Source organism: Papio anubis, chromosome 6 (assembly GCF_008728515.1).
Source record: "Papio anubis isolate 15944 chromosome 6, Panubis1.0, whole genome shotgun sequence".
Classification (NCBI taxonomy): Eukaryota; Metazoa; Chordata; class Mammalia; order Primates; family Cercopithecidae; genus Papio; species Papio anubis.
Window position 1 is genome coordinate 66,461,353 of NC_044981.1, and position 20,769 is coordinate 66,482,121.

A 20,769-nucleotide genomic window follows, 5' to 3' on the forward strand; every position below is an offset into this window, starting at 1 on the left:
CCTCTACTTTCTCCTTCTCTTCCTCCAAATCATTCTGTTCTTCCTCCTTTGATTCCTCTGGTGGTTTGAAAATTATCAAGACTTCCATTTCTATATTGGTAACCCTAAGATTATGCCTTATTTTTCTATTTCATGTATAGCAAACATATACAGATGAGCATACTTATATGCAAAAATGTTGATTTTAATAAATTTTCACAAAGTAAATACATCTGTGTGACTATAACCCATATTAAGACGGAGAACATTGCTAATACTGTGAATCGCCCTCAGTCTCTCCCTTCTCTTCTCAAGGTTAACCACATCTGTCTTCTTTACCATAGATTAGCTTTGCCTGTTTTGAACTTTTTATAAATGGGATAATATGATATGAACTTTGCATCTGGCCACTATTGCTCATTCTTATGTTATTAGACTTGTCTATGTTATTGATTATATTGATGATTAATTTACTTTTATTATTATGAAGTATCTCATTGAATGAATACACCACAATTTATTTATTCATTCTATTCTTGCTGGACATTTGGATTGTTTCTAGTGTTTGGGGATTACAAATAATGCCGTTTTAAACATTCTGTAATTTCATTTCATTCTTTGTACCTGCCTTTCACTGACATTTCATTTACAACTCTGTTGGGTATATACCTAGGAGTGAAATACTGGCATTACTGGGTTGTAGGCTATGCATATGTTTAGCTTTAGTAGTTATTGCCAAATAGTTTTCTGAAGCGGTTGTACCAATTTATATTCCCATGTGTAGCGCATAAAAGCTCCAATTGCTGCATATCCTTAATATATGGTTCTACCTCTTTCTCTACATTTTACCTATTCTGATGAGTGTGTAGTTGCATGCACACAACTTTTAATTTATTGATTACTAATGATTTTGAGCACTTTATATGCCTATCACCCATTTATGTATTCTCTTTCATGTATTACCTGTTCAATATCCAAGTTTATTCCAATTTTTTAATGGATTGTCTGTCTTTTATATTGCTTCACAGAAATATTTAATATGTTTTGGATAATAATCTTTTGTCGGTAAAAATATTGAAAGTATCTTCTCCAGTTGGTAGTCTTCTCTTCCACTATTTGTGTTAGTCCGTTCTCATGCTGCTATGAAGAAATACATGAGACTGGGCAATTTATAAAGAAAAGAGGTTTAATTGACTCACAGTTCTGCATGGCTGGGGAGGATTCAGGAAACTTACAATCATGGCAGAAGGCACCTCTTCACAGGGTGGCAGGAGAGAGAATGAGTGCGAGCAGGGGAAATGCCAGACACCTATAAAAACATCGGATCTCATGAGAACTTTCACTATCACAAGAACAGCATGGAGGAAACCACCCCCATGATCCAGTGACTTCCCACCGTGTCCCTCCCATGATACATGGGGATTATGGGAACTACAATTCAAGATGAGATTTGGGTGGGGACATAGCCAAACCATATGACTATTTTACTGGAGCTTTTGATGAACAGATGTTCTTAATTTTAATTATGTCCCATTAATCAATATTTTTCTTTAAAAAAATTTGCCCCTCTTAAGGTCATGAAGATATTCTCTCTTATCTTCTTGATGTTTAATTGTTACTTTTCAGGTAGGCATATACTCCCAACCCTGAATTGATTTTTGTGTGTCATGTGAGGTAGGATATCAAAATGTGTTTTTTCCCCATATACATAACCAATTGACCCAAAATAATTATTAAAAATGCCATTCTTTTTTCATTTGCATTATGCTTTATCATGAAACAAATGGTCACAAATGTTTCTGTTCTTTTCCATATTTCTATTTGTCTATTTTTATGCTAATGCAAAACCGTCTTAAATATCATCACTTTGCAATACATCTTGATAACTCTTAGAGGGATTTTGTCCTTCTTCAAAATTGTCTTCTCTGGTCTTGGTCTTTTACATTTCCATATATAGATATATTCAATTTGTTAATTTCCAATAAAAATATTTTTAAGCTTTTAACATACAAAGCTGTGAATTATAAATTAATTATAACTATAATTTAGAAAATATCTGAAATTATATAGTATTTTTATCCTACTCAGAAACCCAAGAACCTAAATAAGAATAAATTATAGATTGAGAATCTATTTTCCAGCACCTTGTTTGCATTGCTAAGTTATTTGAATATAATATTCTAAATTTCCAGTTCCCTCTCATTACATTGAATTTATTTCTCTATTGTTTCATGGCATCTATTGCTGCTAATGAGAAACCCACTTGATTTATTGTTTAATTACTGTTCTTGTTGGTAACCTGTTTTTCTCCTTGTAGCTGATAAAAACATCTCCTAATTCTTGATGTATTCCAGTTTTACTTTGGTAAGTCTGGGTATGAATATATTTTTGTAAATCTTTCTTGGTTTTTATAGTTCATTTTCAATTTGAGGACATATTTTTATTCAATTTTGGAAAACTCACAGCTCTTTTCTCTCCAAATATTACTTTCTTGTGATTCTCTCTACTTTTTCCTTCCTTAAAGAAAAACAGGCAGTCCTACTTGTCTTCAGACTATCCTATATAGTTTTAGGCGACCATATAACTTATTGCCTAATAAATTATATTTATATAATTATATTTATATAACCAGAGCCCCACCTAGCCTCTGTTTTCAAACCTGGCTCCGGTCTGCTAATTTCCATGGAGCACCTTCACTTCTCCTTCCCTGATTCTCAGGGAAGATGCATTTGGAAGTTAAAAGAAGTGCCACTAATAATTATATCAGGACAACAGATGTAAATTAGAACTCTCCCAGGCATATTACAGTGTATGATCTCTCTGCTTAGCATTCTTTCATATTTTATTCTCTACGCTGTCTTCTGGGTAAATCCCTCAGTAATATTTTTCAATTTATTATTTTTCTTTTGTTGCCTCTGTTCCAAAGTTTATCCTATCTTTGAATTTTTTATTGCAGTGAATAGATTTTTAACTTCCAACATGTCTAATCATTTTGCTTTTTAATTTACTTGGCTTGTTTCATATCTGTCTGCTTTTCACATGTTTTGTTTTTTTAAAAAAATTGCATAGTTTTTTCCATTTTTCCCCTTAAGCATTCAAAGCATATTTATTCTTAAGTTTTGGCTACATCAGTTCAATAAAATTTCACCTTCAATGAAATTATGTTCCAATTGTTGATTTTGGGCAGGATTACTTTCACAGCATTAGAATTCTCCAGCTTTGAAATTCTGTTTTGCAGCATCATGTTGAATGAAATTGCCCCCCTTCTTTCTCTTTCTTCACATTTCTCTGTCTGGCGGTTTTGCATTTCCTTCTCCCAAATTCCTGAACCCTACCTCCAAACCTAGTGCTGTATGACATTGCAGAACACCTGCCCTTGGTCTCAGCAGGCATATGACATCAGGTCCCAGGCCAGGTGCGTTTAGCACCCTTCCTCAAGTGCAATGTGTGTTAGTTCTCTTGTTTTTGAAGTTCTCTGCAAAGTCATAGCCCCAGGGAATGGTTGGCTGCAGATTTTTAACCTCCTTTTACCAGAAGGAGCCTTATCTAGCCTCTGTTTTCAAATCTGGATCCAGTATGCTAATTTCCATGGAACACCTTCAATTCTCCTTCCCTGGTTCTCAGCTGTCACTGCCTACTTCAGGACAAGAGCCCAGCATGGCTGTGGCCTCAGCTATGCTCAGTTCTGCATTTCTTTTCTATTTCTGGTGCACAGGAATGCTTAATAGGATTTGAACTCAGACATGTGTTTCAGGTGTTTTCTTTTATATTTTTACATGCTTTTTGCTGTGTTGTGTTGTGTTAATGCATTAAAGCATGAACTAACTGCTCTAATTTGACCAGAGTGCATAAAATGAAGAGCTGAATTGTATTTATCATAAACTAAAACAGGTGATTGTAAAATATCCCAATTTACTAAATTTGGAAGCCTTTTAGAGACAGATTTTCCTTGTACATGTCTCTAAATTACTTTCATAAATGTGCAATAGTGGTAGCACTAATGGAAAAAACAGAACCTTTTGTTCACAGGATCATTTAAAATTTGTTTGTGTGCTACTTGGGAGACTGAGGCAGGAAAATTGCTTGAACCCAGGAGGCAGAGGTTGCGGTGAACTGAGATCGTGCCACTGCTCTCCAGCCTGGGTGACAGAGTGAGACTCCATCTCAAAAGAAAAAAAAAAAGAATAAAAAAAAAAAGAATAAAAATAAAATAAAAATGTTTGTGTGAATCTGTAATTATTTCTATTTTCTCAATTACATTATTTGGAAATCTATGAGCTGAAACACTTTTTGGTGCAATAGGACATTATGACTTGGTTATTTTGAAATTAGACATATTTTACCCAGCTAAAAGAGACAAACTATTAAATTTTCCAACTAAAAATAATTACATAATCTGAAAGGAAAATAATTGAAGAGATAAGAGAGAAAGGAAGAAAATGAAAGGAAGGAAGGAAAGAAAGACAGGAAGGAAGGAAGGAAAAGAAAGAAAAAAAAGAAAGAAGCAAAAAAGAAGGAAAGACAGGTATATTCATTCCAGTGCTTTGAACAGTGCATGGCCCTTAGGAAATATTTGTGGAGAAAAATGAATGGATAAATACCTGAGCCTCACTCCATTTCTGGTTAGCACCCTTGTTGTAGAGGTAATGAGGTAGGGAGCATACTATGGATGTATCCGGGGTGAGGTAAGCATCAGGACTCACAGGGTAATGGATCAGGCAAGTGTGAAAGTGAAGGATAGAGTTAGCATAATTGTGAGGGTGTTTGTTATTTTATAACCTGATTGTAAAAACAGTGAGTTTTAAATTTTGACATTTTATGTGGTTGTAAGTTTTCTGAGCTCAGCCATGAATAAATGTCAGCCTTCCCATTTGGAACCTATTACTGAGCTATACTGATCACTCAGAGATGGGAAGAGACAGGCCAGTAGTGTGAGGTTATACATGAACATCCTGCACACTGTGAAGCTGACATATGTGGAGTAAAGAAATGCACAAGTCACTCTCCTTATGCAGTCCTGGATTGTGGAGCCTAAAGAGAAGGTTTATTCAAGCCTATATTGGAATAGGTGGTTCAGTGTTCCCAGAACACATAGCTTTAGCAATCCGTATTCCATCCACATTTCTGGAGAAATGGAATTTTTAGGGAAAGGAAATAAGGTTGAGCATTAAAGAATCAGTCAAACAGAATGACTCTGGTTGCAAACAATACAGTGCAAAGAAGCTAGGCCAAGAGCAAACCCATGAGCATTAAAGAATTTGTTTGAGAAAGACAGGGAGGGGAATTCCATCACAGCTCCTAATATCTGTTGACTTTATTGCCTTCATATTAGCATTAAAATGGGTCATATTTGCTTCTTTAATTTCTAGCCACCGAAAAAATTTTGCCAGGGAAATAGAGTATTCTTCTTTGTGATTTATGTTTCTCAATAGGAAGAAAGCAAATTTACATTTGTTTAACCCCTCCTGCATGAGATTTTCCCGACATTGTCTCATTTGATCCTCATATTAATATTTTGAGATACACTTTATCTCTTTTTAAATATAAAGAAACTATAGAGCTGAGGTAAACAATTTGGCCAGGCTGTCAGCTTTGAGTGAGAGAGCTGAGACTGAAATTCAGAGAGGCTGTATAGCATAATGGGTAAGAGGGTAGACTGTTGACCCCAGGTCCCAGTTTATTCAGTTAATTCTGTGTGACTTTTGTCAAGTTGCTTAACCTATTTCAGTTAAGCAGTGCCTCAGTTAACTCAGTTTTAAATTGGGAATAATAATCATACCTTCTCTAAAGATTATTGTAAGTAAAACATTTACCAAGTTGTTTGACACATGGGCATTTTCATTCGTTATTAATGGGAATATAAAATTGTGTCCCCTCTTTAGAATGGAATTTGGTAATTGTTACAAAACCTAAAATATGCATCTCCTTTGACTTAGCAATTCAAATTTAGAATTTTTTCCTCAGGGGCATTAAGATGGCGGATATGAGGCAAGACTAGCTTGCAGCTCCCACTCAGATGAACAGAGCAGTATGGAGACTCACATCGTGAACTTCTGCTCCAAGAACTACCTCAGGAACATACCAGGAAAGTCAAGAGAATCCACAGACCCTTTGAAGGAACTGGATCACCCCTGCAGGCTCCCTGAGATGCCAAAAAACTGTGCGTCTGCTTGCTTTCTCAATGGGGAGGCTCATGGTCTAGGGCAAGTTCTCAGCCCTGGTCACCAGCTGCCTGGAAATAGACTCCGTGCTGTTGCTGGGGGGCACAGTGGGAGTGAGACCAGCCATTAGGACTGTGGGTTGTGTGGGAGTGGGGTGAGGCTTTTGACTGCCGGCTTTTCCCCACTTCCCTGGTGACCTGTATGACTCAGCAGAGGCAGCCATAATACCCCCGGAAATATGACTCCACTGGACAGGGAACCACACCCCATCCCCCACCACAGCCACAGCAAACCCCACCCAAGGAGAGGCTGAGCCCAGACACGCGTATCCTTGCCCCCACCTGGTGATTTTTCTCTACTTGCCCTGGTAGCCAAAGACAAAGGCTATAATTTCTTGGGAGCCTTGTGCCTCTGCCCACTGCCTGAGAAACCTGAATACTTAACCAGGTGTCTGTAGGGCAAGTTTGCATCCTCTTTGTAGGACTTCAGCTGATGCACTGTTGAAAGCTCCACCTCCTGGCTGGAGGCCAACAAACGCAAAACCAGGGCACTAAACAAAAACACAACCAAAAACTCATAGGGCCCACTTCACTCCCCTGCTGCCTCCACCAGAGCAGGTGCTGGTATCCATGGCCACAAGACATGAAGACGGATCATATCACAGGACTCTGTGCAGACACTCACCACTACCAGCCCAGAACCTGGTAGCTCCACTGGGTGGCTAGACCCAGAAGAGCAAAAACAATCACTACAGTTCAATTCTCAGGAAGCCCCATTCCTTCCTCTAGGAGAACACCACATCAAGAGAGTACCCAAGAAAAATAGACCATATATGATAGACTACAAAAAAGTCCCAGTAAATTTAAGAAAATCAAAATTATATCAAGTGCTTTCTCAGACCACAGTGGAATAAAACTGGAAATCAACTCCAGAAGAACACCTCACAACCATGCAGATACATGGAAATTAAATAACCTGCTCCTGAATGATTGTTGGGTTAACAAGGAAATCAAGATGCAAATTTAAAAATTCCTTGAACTGAACAATAATAGTGACACAATCTATGAAAACCTCTGAGATAACAGCAAAAGCCATGCTAAGAGGAAAGTTCATAGCATTAAATGCCTATATCAAAACGTCGGAAAGAGCACAAATAGAGGTGCTCCTTTTGTGACCTCAATCTAAGGTCATACCTCACAAAACTAGAGAAACAAGAACAATCCAAACCCAAACCCAGCAGAAGAAAAGAAATAAAGAAGACCAGAGGAGAACTAAATGAAATTGAAACCAAAAATAATATAATAGATCAATGAAACAAAGCTGTTTCTTTGAAAGGATAAGTAAAATTGATAGACCATTAGCAAGATTTACCAAGAAAAGGAGAGAGAAGATCCAAATAAGCTCAATTAGAAATGAAACAGGAGATACTACAACTGATGCCACAGAAATAAAAGAATTATTAAAGGATACTGTTAACATCTTTATGTGCATAAACTAAGAACTTAGAAGAGATGGATAAATTTCTAGAACTATACAACCCTCCTAGATTAAACCAGGAAGATATCTAATCTCTGAAGAGACCAGTAACAATTAGTGAGATTGAAATGGTAACAAAAAATTGCCACACAAAGTCCAAAACTAGACAGATTCACAGCTGAATTATATCAGCTACTCAAAGAAGAATTGGTACCAATCCTATTGAAACTATCCCAAAAGATAGAGAATGAGGGAATTGTCCCTAAATCATTCTGTGAAGCCAGTATTTCCCCAATACCAAAACCAAGAAATGACATAACGAAAAAAGAAAACTACAGACCAATATCCCTGATTAACATAGGTGCAAAAATCCTCAGCAAAATTCTAGCTAACCAAATCTAACAGCATATCAAAAGGATAATCCACCATGATCAGTTGGGTTTCATACCAGGGATGCAGGGATGATTTAACATACATAAGCGATAAATGTGATACACCATATGAGCAGAATTAAAAACAAAAATCACATGATTATCTCAATAGATGCAGAAAAGGCATTTGATGAAATCCAGCATTCCTTTATGATAAAGTCCTCAGCAAAATCAGCATAGAAGAGACATACCTTAACGTAATAAAAGCCAGCTATGACAAGCCCACAGCCGTCATTATACTGATCAGGGAAAAGTTAAAAACATTGCCCCTGAGAACTGGAACAAGACAAGGAGGCCCACTTTCGTCACTTCTATTTGCCATAGTATGGTAAGTCCTAGCTAGAGCAATCAGAGAAGAGAAAGAAATGAAAGGCATCCAAATCAGTAAAGAGAAATCAGTAAAGAGAAAGTCAAACAATTGCTGTTTGCTGATGATAGAGTTATATGTCTAGAAAACCCTAAAGACTCATCCAAAAAGCTCCTAGAGCTGGTTAATGAATTCAGTAAAGTTTCAGGATGCAAAATTAATGTACACAAGGTAGTAGTCATACACCAGTACTATACACCAACAACGACCAAACTGAGAATCAAATCAAGATTTCACAATAGCTGGAAAAAAAAAAAACCACTTAAGAATATACCTAACCAAGGACATGAAGACCTCTGCAAGAAAAACTACAAAATACTGCCGAAAGAAATCATGGGTGACACAAACAAATGGAAACACATCCCATGCTCATAGATGGGTAGAATCAATATTGTGAAAATGGCCATACTACCAAAAGCAATCTACAAATTCAAGTCAATTCCCATCAAATTACCACCATCATTCTTCACAGAACTAGAAAAAAAAAAACCCTAAAATTTATATGGAACCAAAAAAGTGCCCTCATAGCCAAAGCAAAACTAAGCAGTAACAACAACAACAACAACAACAACAACAACAACAAAAATCTGGAGGCACCACATTATCCAACTTCAGACTATACTATCAGGTCATGGTAAACAAAACAGCATGGTATTGGTATAAAAATAGACAAATGGAACAGAATACAGAATCCAGAAGTAAAGCCAAATACTTAAACAGCGAACTGATTTTTGGCAAAGCAAACAGAAACACACAGTGGGAAGGGATGCTCTGTTCAACAAATGATCCTGGGATAATTGGCAAGCCGCATGTAGAAGAATGAAACTGGATCCTCATTTGTCACCCTATACAAAAATCAATTCAAGATGGATCAAAGACTTAAATCTAAGACCTGAAACCATAAAGATTCCAGAAGATAACACTGAAAAAACCTTTTCAGACATTGGCTTAGGGAAAGACTTCATGACCAAGAACCCAAAAGCAAATGTAACAAAAACAAACATAAAGAGATGGGCCTTCATTAAACTAAAAAGCTTCTGCACAGCAAAAGAAACAATCAGCAGAGTAAACAGACAACCCACAGAGTAGGAGAAAATCTTGGCAATCTATACATCTGACAAAAGACTAATATCCATAATCTACAAAGAACTCAAACAAATGAGCAAGAAAAAAACAAACAACCCCATCAAAAAGTGGGCTAAAGACATGAATAGACAATTCTCAAAAGAAGATATACAAATGGCCAATAAGTATATGAAAAATTGCTCAGCATTACTAATTACCTGTGAAATGCAAATCAAAACCACAATGCGATACCACCTTACTCTTGCAAGAATGGCTGTAATCAAAAAATCAAAAAAAAAAAAAAAAAAAAAAAGATGTTGGTCGGGATGTGGTGAAAAGGGAACACTTTTACACTGTTGGTGGGAATGTAAACTAGTACAACCACTATGGAAAACAGTGTGGCTATTCCTTAAAGAACTAAAAGCAGAAGTACCTTTTGATCCAGCAATCCCATTCCTGGGTATATACCCAGAGGAAAATAAGTCATTATACAAGAAAGATACTTGCACACACATGTTTAGAGCAGCAAAATTTACAACTACAAAAATATGGAACCAGCCCAAATGCCCATCAATCAAGTGGATAAAGAAAATGTGGTGTGTATGTATATACCATAGAATACTACTCAGCCATTAAAAGAAACAAAATAATGGTATTCACAGCAACCTGGATGGAATTGGAAACTATTATTCTAAGGGAAGTAACTCAAGAATGGAAAACCAAATGTTGTATGTTCTTGCTGATATGTGGCAGTTAATCTATGATGATGCAAAGGCATAAGAATGATACATTGGACTTTGGGGACTCAGGGCAAAGGATGGGGGCATGGTGAGGGATAAAAGACTACATATTGGGTACAGTGTACACTACTTGGGTGATGGGTGCACCAAAATCTCAGAAATCTCCAACCAAACACCACCTGTCCCCCCAAAACCTATTGAAATTAAAAAATAATAATAAAAAAGGAATTATTCCTTCAGATATGCTCATGCATGGGCATAAAAATACTTACATAGAATGTTCATTTTAGCACTGCTAATAACAGCAAATAGTGGGAACACAAACAGAAGCATCAACGGGAAGATCTTAATCAAACTAAGATCTATAAAATATGGTGTATGACCTCCAAGATACTTTGCTAAATGAGAGGAAAGGTGACATGGGATATATATGTACTATTCTGCTATTAGGATTTAAATTGTGTTGGGTGGGCTGTGGGAGGGTGCATGTGTGTAATACAAGTATCATTGCTTGTGTGTACATTAAGTATGTCTTGAATTATACACAAGGAACTGTTTACCATTGGCAGCTTTCAGAGAAGGAGGTTAGAGATTTTGAGACTGAAGTCAGAAGGAGAATTATTTTTCATTGTATATTTGTTTTCACTTAATTTTTCTGCAAACAGAATTTTTCATACAAAAGAAACTAATTTTTAAACATAGTACAATATTGGATTATTAAACTAAAGAGGCTCGTTAGCTGCTCATATGCAGAACGATTGAGGTATCCCTCAATCTTGCCTGGTAGATAGGACCCTTTTAGTGTAGTCTAGGGGCTTGTGAGAATGGAGCTGCCCAGGGCATGGTGGCTTGCAGTCACTTTGGAGATCCAGAGGACGCTATGAGTATGGAAGGTAGACTTGGACTCACTATACTTGTTGTTAACACGATTCGAATTTAAAACAACACCTGAAATCCATGTCTGTATTTCTTTCATATTTTATGACTGTCTTCTCTAAACCCCACTATTTATTCAGTACCATCTCTAGTTTGCATTTGAGCTAAAATGTTGCTTAGACTTGTTAATTTTAAAACCAGCTTTTTGGTTTCTAAAATTCATGACATTTTCTTAATTCTTGTACAGAATACCTGCACTCCAGGTAATTTGCCTAAAGTACATAGTCTTACAGACACTGTTTAAATGGTGCATGTTGAAGGCCTGGCAGAGAAGTTAGTTGGGAAAGATTATCTTGTGTCATGGGTCTATTCAATACTCCAGATACTCCTAATGTCATCTCAAAGAGGGTTCCCTGACACCGCATCTACACAAGGAAACCACCCTCCAGCCCCTTTAACTCTTGATAGCAGTGTTAATATTCTTCATAGCTCTTATCATAATTTGGGTAATTTTATTTCTATATCTTTTTTACTTTACGTTCTGACTCCTTTACCAGAATGTAAGCTCCATGAGGGCAGGGATCACGGATATTTTGTTCATAAACATGTCTCAGTACCCAGCATAAGTGCTTATTAAATATTGAAATGGGAGTAGTGTTCCTTTATCCCTCTTGCTGGGCGTGTGACAGGGGTGTGGCTCGTTTCTTTGGTGCTCCCCTGCTCAAACCACTGGGGGAAGCATGCAGACGGGCAGGTCATGGGGAGCGTTTCTGGGCTCCGACCCCACGGCAGCATCTAGGGTTGAGTGTTTCCAACTCGCGAAGCCCCAGTGGGTGTGTGTTGCAGTGCGCTCTTTCTGTTTTGCCATCTACAGTTGGCTTGTGTTAATCAGCAAAACTAGATCCTCTGCCTTATCGCAAGGACAGAGGGCCTTCTGTATCCCTGGTTCTTGCCCTCGAGTACCGGAAAAATCGGATCACATGTGGGCTTGGAGGATTGGTGCAAAGTTTTATTGAGTGGTGGAGGCTGCTGTCAGCGAGGTGGAATGAGGAGCCAGCAGGAGGAAGGGTTGGAAAGGTGGTCTTCCCCTGGAGTCGGGCCACCCAGCGGCCGGACTCTGCTCCAATCACTCCGACTGAATTCCGCGTTGTCCCGCCATCGATGGTCTGCCGATGACTGCTGGTGAGTGTGTGTGTGCTTTTCTGCTCTTCTTAAAGTCCAGCCATTTGTGTCTGTGCCTGCTACGGTTTCTCGGGTATTTATGGGCACAGAATTGGGGGTGTGGCAGGCCAAAAGGCAACTTTATGGGCAACGAAACAGAAATGCTTGTCTTCACGTAGGTCCATGGGCACAGGCTGGAGGAAGCCCTCACCAGGGACCTCGCCTTTCTCTACTTAGCACTTCCCTACCCTCCTCCTGTATCAATATGAGCCAATGTCCTTGGATCAAGTCAGACTACACATTTAGACAATGACTTTTTTTGTCATTGCTTTTGTAGTTACGTTTTTTCAATTGTTAGCCATGAGTCTTTATCTTAGGTTGCTTTCAAAATTAGCCATGCATATTTAATTTATCTATTTGCTGTGAAACAAATTTTGAGGTCATTATTGGTTAAATCTTATTCCTTCTATTGTCACCCAGGAGCTGTTTCTCACCAGGAGAATTTATTCTGACAAATATTTTGTGGGTACCCTAGTTTCAGGTAATGATATTTAATGAATGTTTTATGATGTATAAGGTTTCCCTCTTCATCAGGGCTGGTCAGAAGCTCTAGGACACCTGCTCACACACAGCCACTCTGCTGATGTTTGTGGTTGGCGTATGCTGCCCCTTCCTCTTTTGGTTCTGTTTTCTTAATCTTATAATAAAGATCTCTTTTTTTCAATAATTCACCTCAAATACTTTTTAAGATATGATACAAATACATTACATTATGAAAATAAATTATATATTTTTCTCTTTGTGTTAATTTTCCATTCCATTGGGTCTCTACAGCTAAGGTTTGAGTCCATGACATTTTTGGGTTTTGGCTCATTATGATCACCATCTGGTCTCTCTCTGCCCTTAATCTTTTCCCTATTTTCTCCTGTTCCCTCCCACCAAAATGCTGTCACCAAACACATCTTTCTTTCCCACTGAACTACTGTCGCTGCCACCTCCTGTATCATGCACTGTCCCAGAAGATATTACGCTAAGCCATAAGCAGTTTCTTCTTCAGCCTGTGCCTCTTTTGCTGTTTCTTCTTTGTCCTGTTTATAGCATCTTCCTGGCTTCATCTTCTCTTTCTTACTTTACAATACCTCTAATGCTCCTGTAACACAAACTATCACCAATATAAAATCTCATGTCATCTGTTTCCCCTTTAATAATCCTTGAAATGAATTCACTTATAAAAATCCTTTTAAGCCTCAGCAATTATATTCATCTATCACTACCCAGAGCTCCTGCATATCTAAATATTATAATTACAGTGCATTATTTTATTAATTGTATTAGTGAAAAGTTCTGTAGAACTGTAAATCATTAGACATAGTCCCTTAACCACTTCTTCCTCAACCAAAAATATGATTAAATAATTTTATATATATATGTACTTTCTCCAAATTCCTTTCAGAATGACATAATGTAATAAATTTAACAGGAGACAAAATCAGGCTGGCAAGAGGCAGTTGGAAAACTGGAAAAACAACATCAGTTTGGCAACTGATTACCTACTTTGTTGTTGAATAGAGGATGATAAGTAAAGAATCCAGTCTGAGAAGAACTAATGTTCCCTCAAATGTGCAGGTATCAAAATGAATTATAATTGGGAATAGCTTCCAAATTTATTACTCAGTACAGAACATAGCACGTATTAAATTGAACTGAAGAATAAAACTAAAGGAGATATCATAGGAAAATAAAGTGGCGTATTGTAAAATTAAAAGACCCTGTTTTTCATATAAATTGTTTAGCTGAAGCTGTATGACTAAGAGTGTGAAAGAAAACTGAAAAGTCTGTGTACCTTAGAAATGTTTGTATTCACTGACATGTTTCAACCTCGTAATAAATCAGCTAGGGAACCTTTTACATAAAGAGATGTCACTATAAATTAGGTTTTACATTTTTATCTTAAGTAGTATCATCATAAAATATTCAATCAAGACACTAAAACTGTCAAAGTAGGTGGGTAATTTGAGACCTGGTGTTAAAAAAAATATAATTCTTTCACGTTGGGACTTTTTTTTCTTGTATATAAATTTTGATATGCGAAAATACCAGAACTGTCATGGTAACGATCAATAGATAATTTGCTCATAAAATTATAATTATCACAAATGTTAGCAATCATGAATGCTAAGTAAGTACTTTGATTAGAAACTAACAAGAGCAGACTAAATTTAAAGAAAACAACACACCAAAATGTTTGGCCCTATTTTATTCTGCCACGAAAGGAAAATAATTCTTATGCAGCTGTTTTGTTTTTTTTTTTCCAGTTTTTCTTAGGTTATCTATTTTTCCACCTATTTCCTAATTGTAAAACAAATTTTAACAATTACAATGATGATAATATATTAGACTTCACATATAAGATTGAATATGATCTTTTCCATACCCATATTAGGCAAGGAGACCAGGAAACACATAAGGAAACTGAAGCCTACACAGGTCACTGGGCGTCACTTCTGTCATGGCTTCTCACACTTCAGCAGACAGCAAGAGCTCATCTTCTTGGCTATTTCCGAAGAATACCACCTTGCTTACCTCTTCCTTGCAGAAGGAGCATGTTCTCATTTTCACTGGCTCTTTGACTCACAGGCTGCACCAGTTAACTGTTGCCCCCCTCAGGATGTTTTTCCCTAGTGACTGGTTTAGCTATGCATTTCTGACTTTGACCTCTGACTTTACTGTTTGCTGTCTGCCTCCATCCAACCATTAAGGTCCTGAGAGCTACTTCCTGCCACCTCCCCCAACCCCTCAAGCCCATTTGAGCAAGGCTAGCTCTGTCTAGCCTCCCACCAAGAGAGGGAGAGCCCAGCCCAGGAGCAATAAAGCCCCCATAATAATTCAAATGAAAGCACTTTTGGAAAACGTCATTCCAATGTTTTTGAATATGACAACCATCACAAATTCTTGACTATTATCAGTCATTACTAGGCTGGCGACCTCGATCAAAAAAACACAATTATTATGTAGGCAGATCTGTGAATTTCTCTTACTTTTTAAAGCTGAAGTAATAAATTCCCCAGGTATAGACTTCAAACAACATCTGTTGACTTAATTAGAGGGGAAATGCTCCAAGGATGAATTCTTTTCCTACTCTGTTGCCTTTTCAACAGATGATACATCTGAAACAATAGGCTGGAAGCAGGTGTGTGATGGTCTGAGTCTTAGCTTGCATTTGGCAAAACTCTGACTATCTAGTGAAGCCATTAGAGATGTTGTCAGTGAGATTGATGATGTTATGCATTTTGAAATTGTCCTTGACAAATTATGTAAGATGTACAATTCTTCTCCAGAGACATATCATGAATTGTAGCAAAATGTAACACATAATACATCCTTTCTCAGGGGTGAGGATTTTATTAGCTCAATAAGGCACACCCAGATTGAGTTGAAACAGGTCTCTGAAATAATTCTACTATAATGTGTCATTGTAAGAGTTTAGGAGTGAGAAGAGCTGCTTGAATGAGCTGAGAGGGGGATATTTAAACAACATCATAAACCTCTCTTATCGTTCGATTCCTCCTTCCATATTGGATGGGGACCTGGTATGATGGAGGAGGTGGGTTTTGCAGAGACAGACCCCAAAGATGTGAGAAGACCATGGATAATAAACCTGAATTCAGTGTGCCAGCCAGTCAAATGTGTTACCCTGAGCTTCTTAAACTAAATGCATTTGCCCTGTGCATAGGAAGAAACATCTGCATAGATGGATTGGGGCAAGTTCATCACCCCCAATAATTGATAATTTAAAATATTATCTTATATTAAAACAGGGGTATTATGAGATACAATTTAAAATTCACAAGATTTTTAAAAAGAAGAATAAGAATGTAAAGAAATCTATGTTTGCATTGGTTAGCCACCCTCCAGTTATGGGTACACATCTACCTGTCCCTGACTTAAAGATACTCATATGGACATGCTTATTTTGGATCAGAAAGTGGGTATCTAAGGATGAGGTCAGGATGGACACGCAGAAGTACCATTTCAGGAAGCTTGAAGCAACTCCAGAGACCAAGGCTGAAATCCACACAAGGCTGAATAGATACACTAGGTCCCTTCATCATTCCCTCCCTGCTTCTCTTCTTTTCATAGAACTAAAGCACAGAATCATTGAGTTTCAAGATTCAGAGAGTTTTTTTTTTAGAACCATCAAGTCTAATCTTATTATATAAAAGTTTCACAAGAGTCTTAAGAAGTGGTTTTCAAGTGTCTTTTGGCATACTTTCAATGACAGGAAACACACCATTTCCTAAGACAGCTCTTTCTACCTTTCAAGAATGTGAATTGTTAAGGAAATGTGAGCTTGGTATGAGCACTGGTTTCTGAAGTCAAATTGTAAGAAGGAAAATTGGCCTTAGAAATCCACTTATCCTGACTTCTTATTCAGTGCTCTTTTCATGAACCTGTGGTAGATATTCTTGCTTCTAAAGTGGTCTAAAGAAAACTGGGTTGGCAGAATTCTGGAAGGGAAGTCCTAATTCAAGCCAGGGGAAAAAATAGCAAATGACATCACAGGAAGTTATGAAATCTAATTCAGTGGAGAAATGTGCAGAGCTACTGACCACCTCCTAAGACTGGGACAGGAAATTCTTACTTCACTTGTGGGTTGCAGGGCTTGTTTACTGAAGAATATTTCCTCCTTTGCTATTTCCCTTTGGACCAGCTTGCAGATGACCCAAAGATACTGCATTGCCTTGGCCTGGGGGAAATAAAAATCTATTGTCCTATTAAATAAAATTAAAGGTTGTACAAAAAATATCATAATGATTCTAGAATTATTCTCAATTCTAGAGAGTCAACTACATGTCACTTTCAAAATAATCCTAGGGCATTATTTCAAAGTGATAAAAACATTTCACTTTTAATTAAGCAATTGATTCTTCTCCCTTGTCAAGTGCAGAACTTATGTAAAGATTTTATTGGTACTCTATACATTCTTTTCACAATATCTACCACTTTAGTATATCATCACCACTCCCATTTAATGCCCTATTAACTGAAATCTTGGAAAGGATATAGTGTGTATGAAAGCCAAACTTATTTGGGGATCCATAGCTTGACATTCGGTTCCTGCTCATCAGCCCCTAAAGTGAAGTTTTATAGTGGATGTGCTTCATTTCAACAGAGTGCATGAAGTTCTCAGTCAAAACCCTTCTTATCAGAGAGACCTAGAAGGAAAATAATCCTACTCATGCAACAGCAGAGGAAAGAAACCCTAGTGTTCTACACCTTCTTTTTAAAACATGGCTGGACGACCAAGGATAAAGAGAAATGTGAGAAATGTCAGCAGCATTCAAAAGAATAAGCAAGGTAAAATACAGAAAAACTGACCTGAGAAACCAGAAATAATTATCTGAGCCACAAACTGTTCAAAGTTTACATATAAAAAGTTCAATCATTACAACACCCTTATGAGGTAGGTACTGTGTTACTTCATTTTACCGATGAAGAAACTAAGGCACAGGCTCTCCTGCCCCCATGCTAGCATCCCAGGCTTAGCCTCATAGTGCAGGAAACCATCTGTAGGGTCTGTAGTTTCCCCATCTCCTCCAGCCAAATCCCCGGTCATCTTGGCTTGAGTGGTTCCAAAGACTCCCCCAGGAAACATGGCTGCCCTCCTGACTGTCTTGGCACAGACTGTTGGTTGTTTTCATCCTTTAGGTAGAATTTAACCTTTTCAGCTTCAAACTGGAACCAGAGAGCTATTCAAACTAAGAAAGCAAAGTTCATATGTACAGCAGTAAAAATTAAAAATCAAGTTATTAACATAGATCATCTCTACAACAACAACAACAAAACTTCACAATCTGGCAGTGTGCTGAAAGAACTGGAAAAATTGATTACCAGCAGGAAAATAGAGCAAAAACCCAATAACAGCTGGTCAAAATATATAACAATGTAAAGTGACTTTAGCATCAGTTGAAAGGTGTGATGCCCCCACCTGATTTTGTTGCAAAGCTCAGAGAAATGAACATAAGCAATTAAAAATACAGTAAATATTTTTAAGAAAGAGCAGAGGTTGATTACATGAAAAGCTTAATAAAGACAAGAAAACAGCCAATAATTTGTTGAATCCTGTATCAAGGAAAATTGACATATGGGCTTTGGGTCACTAGAAACATGGAGAACTTTAAGAGGAATGTTAAGCAAAGTTCCTGCAGACAGAATACAGCAAGGTAGTCTTCTAGGAGAAATGGTAGATTTTGCAAAATTCCTTCAGAAAACAGAAGGATGTCAAGGGTGCTGGATGATTGTGATCGCCAGAACTTTGTAAACATGAGAAGCAAACATAAAAAGAAGAGAAGATATATAGGGGAAGTTTTGCAACACCATCCTGGAAGAGTGCAGGATAAAGTGCAACAACATGAAAAATACATTAAAAATGTCTGACTCTAGAAGAAAGGGAAACATTCTATTCAAAATTGGAAAACTAAAAGACAGCAAACAGGGAGAACACTTTCAAGTTAAAGGGAAAGATGAAGGATAAGCCAGTCCTTCTTGATAATAAACAAGAACATAATTACAAGCAAAAAGAGGAGCAAAAAAACCAAATTGGTGATTGAAGCTTAGAAAAAACAGAAAAGTATTTAAGTGTCAATCAAATATGCTTATATTTAAAGGAAGCTAAAAGAGGAAGAAGAGAAAGAGAAAAAGTAGCAGAAAAACCATCAATGTCAATGTAAACTAAAATTACTACCTGAAAATAATACCCAGCAGAAGTAAAAACAGGAAGAATTTTTGAGGCTTGAAAAGGAGATAAACGAAAAGGAAAAAAAAAAAAAAAAAAAAAAAAAAAGGAAATCTGCAGCTGATGAAATTTCCAGGTTTCAAGAAAGAGATTGACATAAACTTGAATTGAAATTATAGATGGACAGGCAAAGGAAGGTGAAAAGACAGAATAACAAAAAGACTGTCACAATTAAAAGATTGAAAACAGTTAATATGAGATCTCTGTAGGCTTTCTAAGTTTAGCAAAGGTTGGAAAGAATTAGACCGAAAATATTAGACCAACAAGTTCTGGGCCTATTCTACACGCCCCACACAGAGAGGGCTATTGCTACCTGGAGACGAGTAAAGAGAAAGATATGAGATGATGAAATTGGTATTTACGTGATGAGAATGTTAACATATTCAATTATTCTGGCAGATATAGTGACTAATTGTGTTCTTTAAACATCACTAACTTAGTCAGATTGATTATTAATTGTGCTGTAATGTGAATTGACAGTTCCATGCTGGCATCATCATCAGTATTTCCTGTTTACACTGAAGAGGTATTTAATGTATGTGTTGGTTTATTACTAATATAAAAGTTATTTAAATAAGTTTATGTACATACATTAGTTCATTTAAATGCACAGAACATTTGAAAGTATTTTGTTTCTGTCATGGCATAGAAAAACAAATTGTGACAATCATAGAGTGACAATTTTTAAACCAAAAATTTTACAACTTTTAGAAAGTAGAGGTAAGCTAGCTTGAGAAATAAAAATGTAAAGGTTTTTTTTTTTTTTTTAGTTACAAATCAGTATCTTTTCTAAGTTTAACAAATTGGAAGTTTTAAATTTTTGTGTAATAGTTACCTTATATATCTGTTTGAAACAAACAAACAAAAAACAGAATAAAAACAAAAAAGAAAAGAAACTGTAGGGGAGAAAAATAAGTTTTCCTTCTACCCATCTTAGGTTTATTGGTTGGGCCCCTGTAACAAAAGACAGATTAACAAGAGAAGAGCATATACACTTATTTGATATAAGTTTTATGTAACACAGGAGCCTTCATTAGGAAATGAAGACCTGAAGAAAGGGTTCAAATGTGAAATGGGAGTGTTTTTTACAGTAGGTTTGAAGAAGTGTGGACAGTTGTGCAGAAATACCATAAGGCAGAGTATGAGGTAAGTGTCGTAAACTGGGGGAAACTTGGCAAGGCCTGTTTGTTCAGATACCACTGTGTTCATCTTTGAAGATAGGATGTTCCTTTCCCCCGGGTATAGGGACGGTACCTCTCACATGAGAGTTTTAGGACCTGCTTCAGGAGAAGGTCAGAAAATTCCTTCCAGGTTAGAGAGACCTTTCTGCTGCTCCTGCCATTTTCCTAATCATTACGCCAAGATGTCATCTTTCGGAGTATTGTGTCCTGAACTCCATCAAAACTAAGGCACAGACAAGTTCCCTAAGGTCATAAAGCCACAGCAGAGCTGAGAATCAAATCCAGCCTGTCTGGCTTTAGAGTCCATCCTTTTAATCACTATGCAGGCTGCCTCCTAATAGAAGAAAACTTTTAAAATCTAACTAATGTTCTCATGGATATTTCAGAAAGTATCATGACCTTAAATCAAGAATAGGATGCTAAAGAAAGGAATAAACAGAGATCAAGAAAGAGCTCTTGGAGCTTAAAAATGGGAATGAGCAAAATAAAACAATTGAAGTTCCAGAGGACAATTTTCCAGATCTGCCAAAATAGTA

General features: G+C 37.1%; 1 protein-coding gene and 1 long non-coding RNA gene across 3 annotated transcripts in view; both read left to right on the top strand.

The window, feature by feature from the left end:
• Positions 1-20,769, top strand: part of OGFRL1 (opioid growth factor receptor like 1) — a 70,667-nt gene that overhangs the window by 3,730 nt on the left and 46,168 nt on the right. The window lies entirely within an intron of this gene.
• LOC108585482 lies at positions 12,015-18,876 on the top strand. Of its 2 annotated transcripts, none has more exons than XR_001901885.3 (4): positions 12,015-12,277; positions 12,737-12,797; positions 13,737-13,882; positions 17,430-18,876. It is a non-coding gene; the product is annotated as an uncharacterized LOC108585482 (long non-coding RNA). The 2 variants fall into 2 exon arrangements; XR_004184314.1 differs by lacking the exon at positions 17,430-18,876 and adding an exon at positions 14,700-14,821.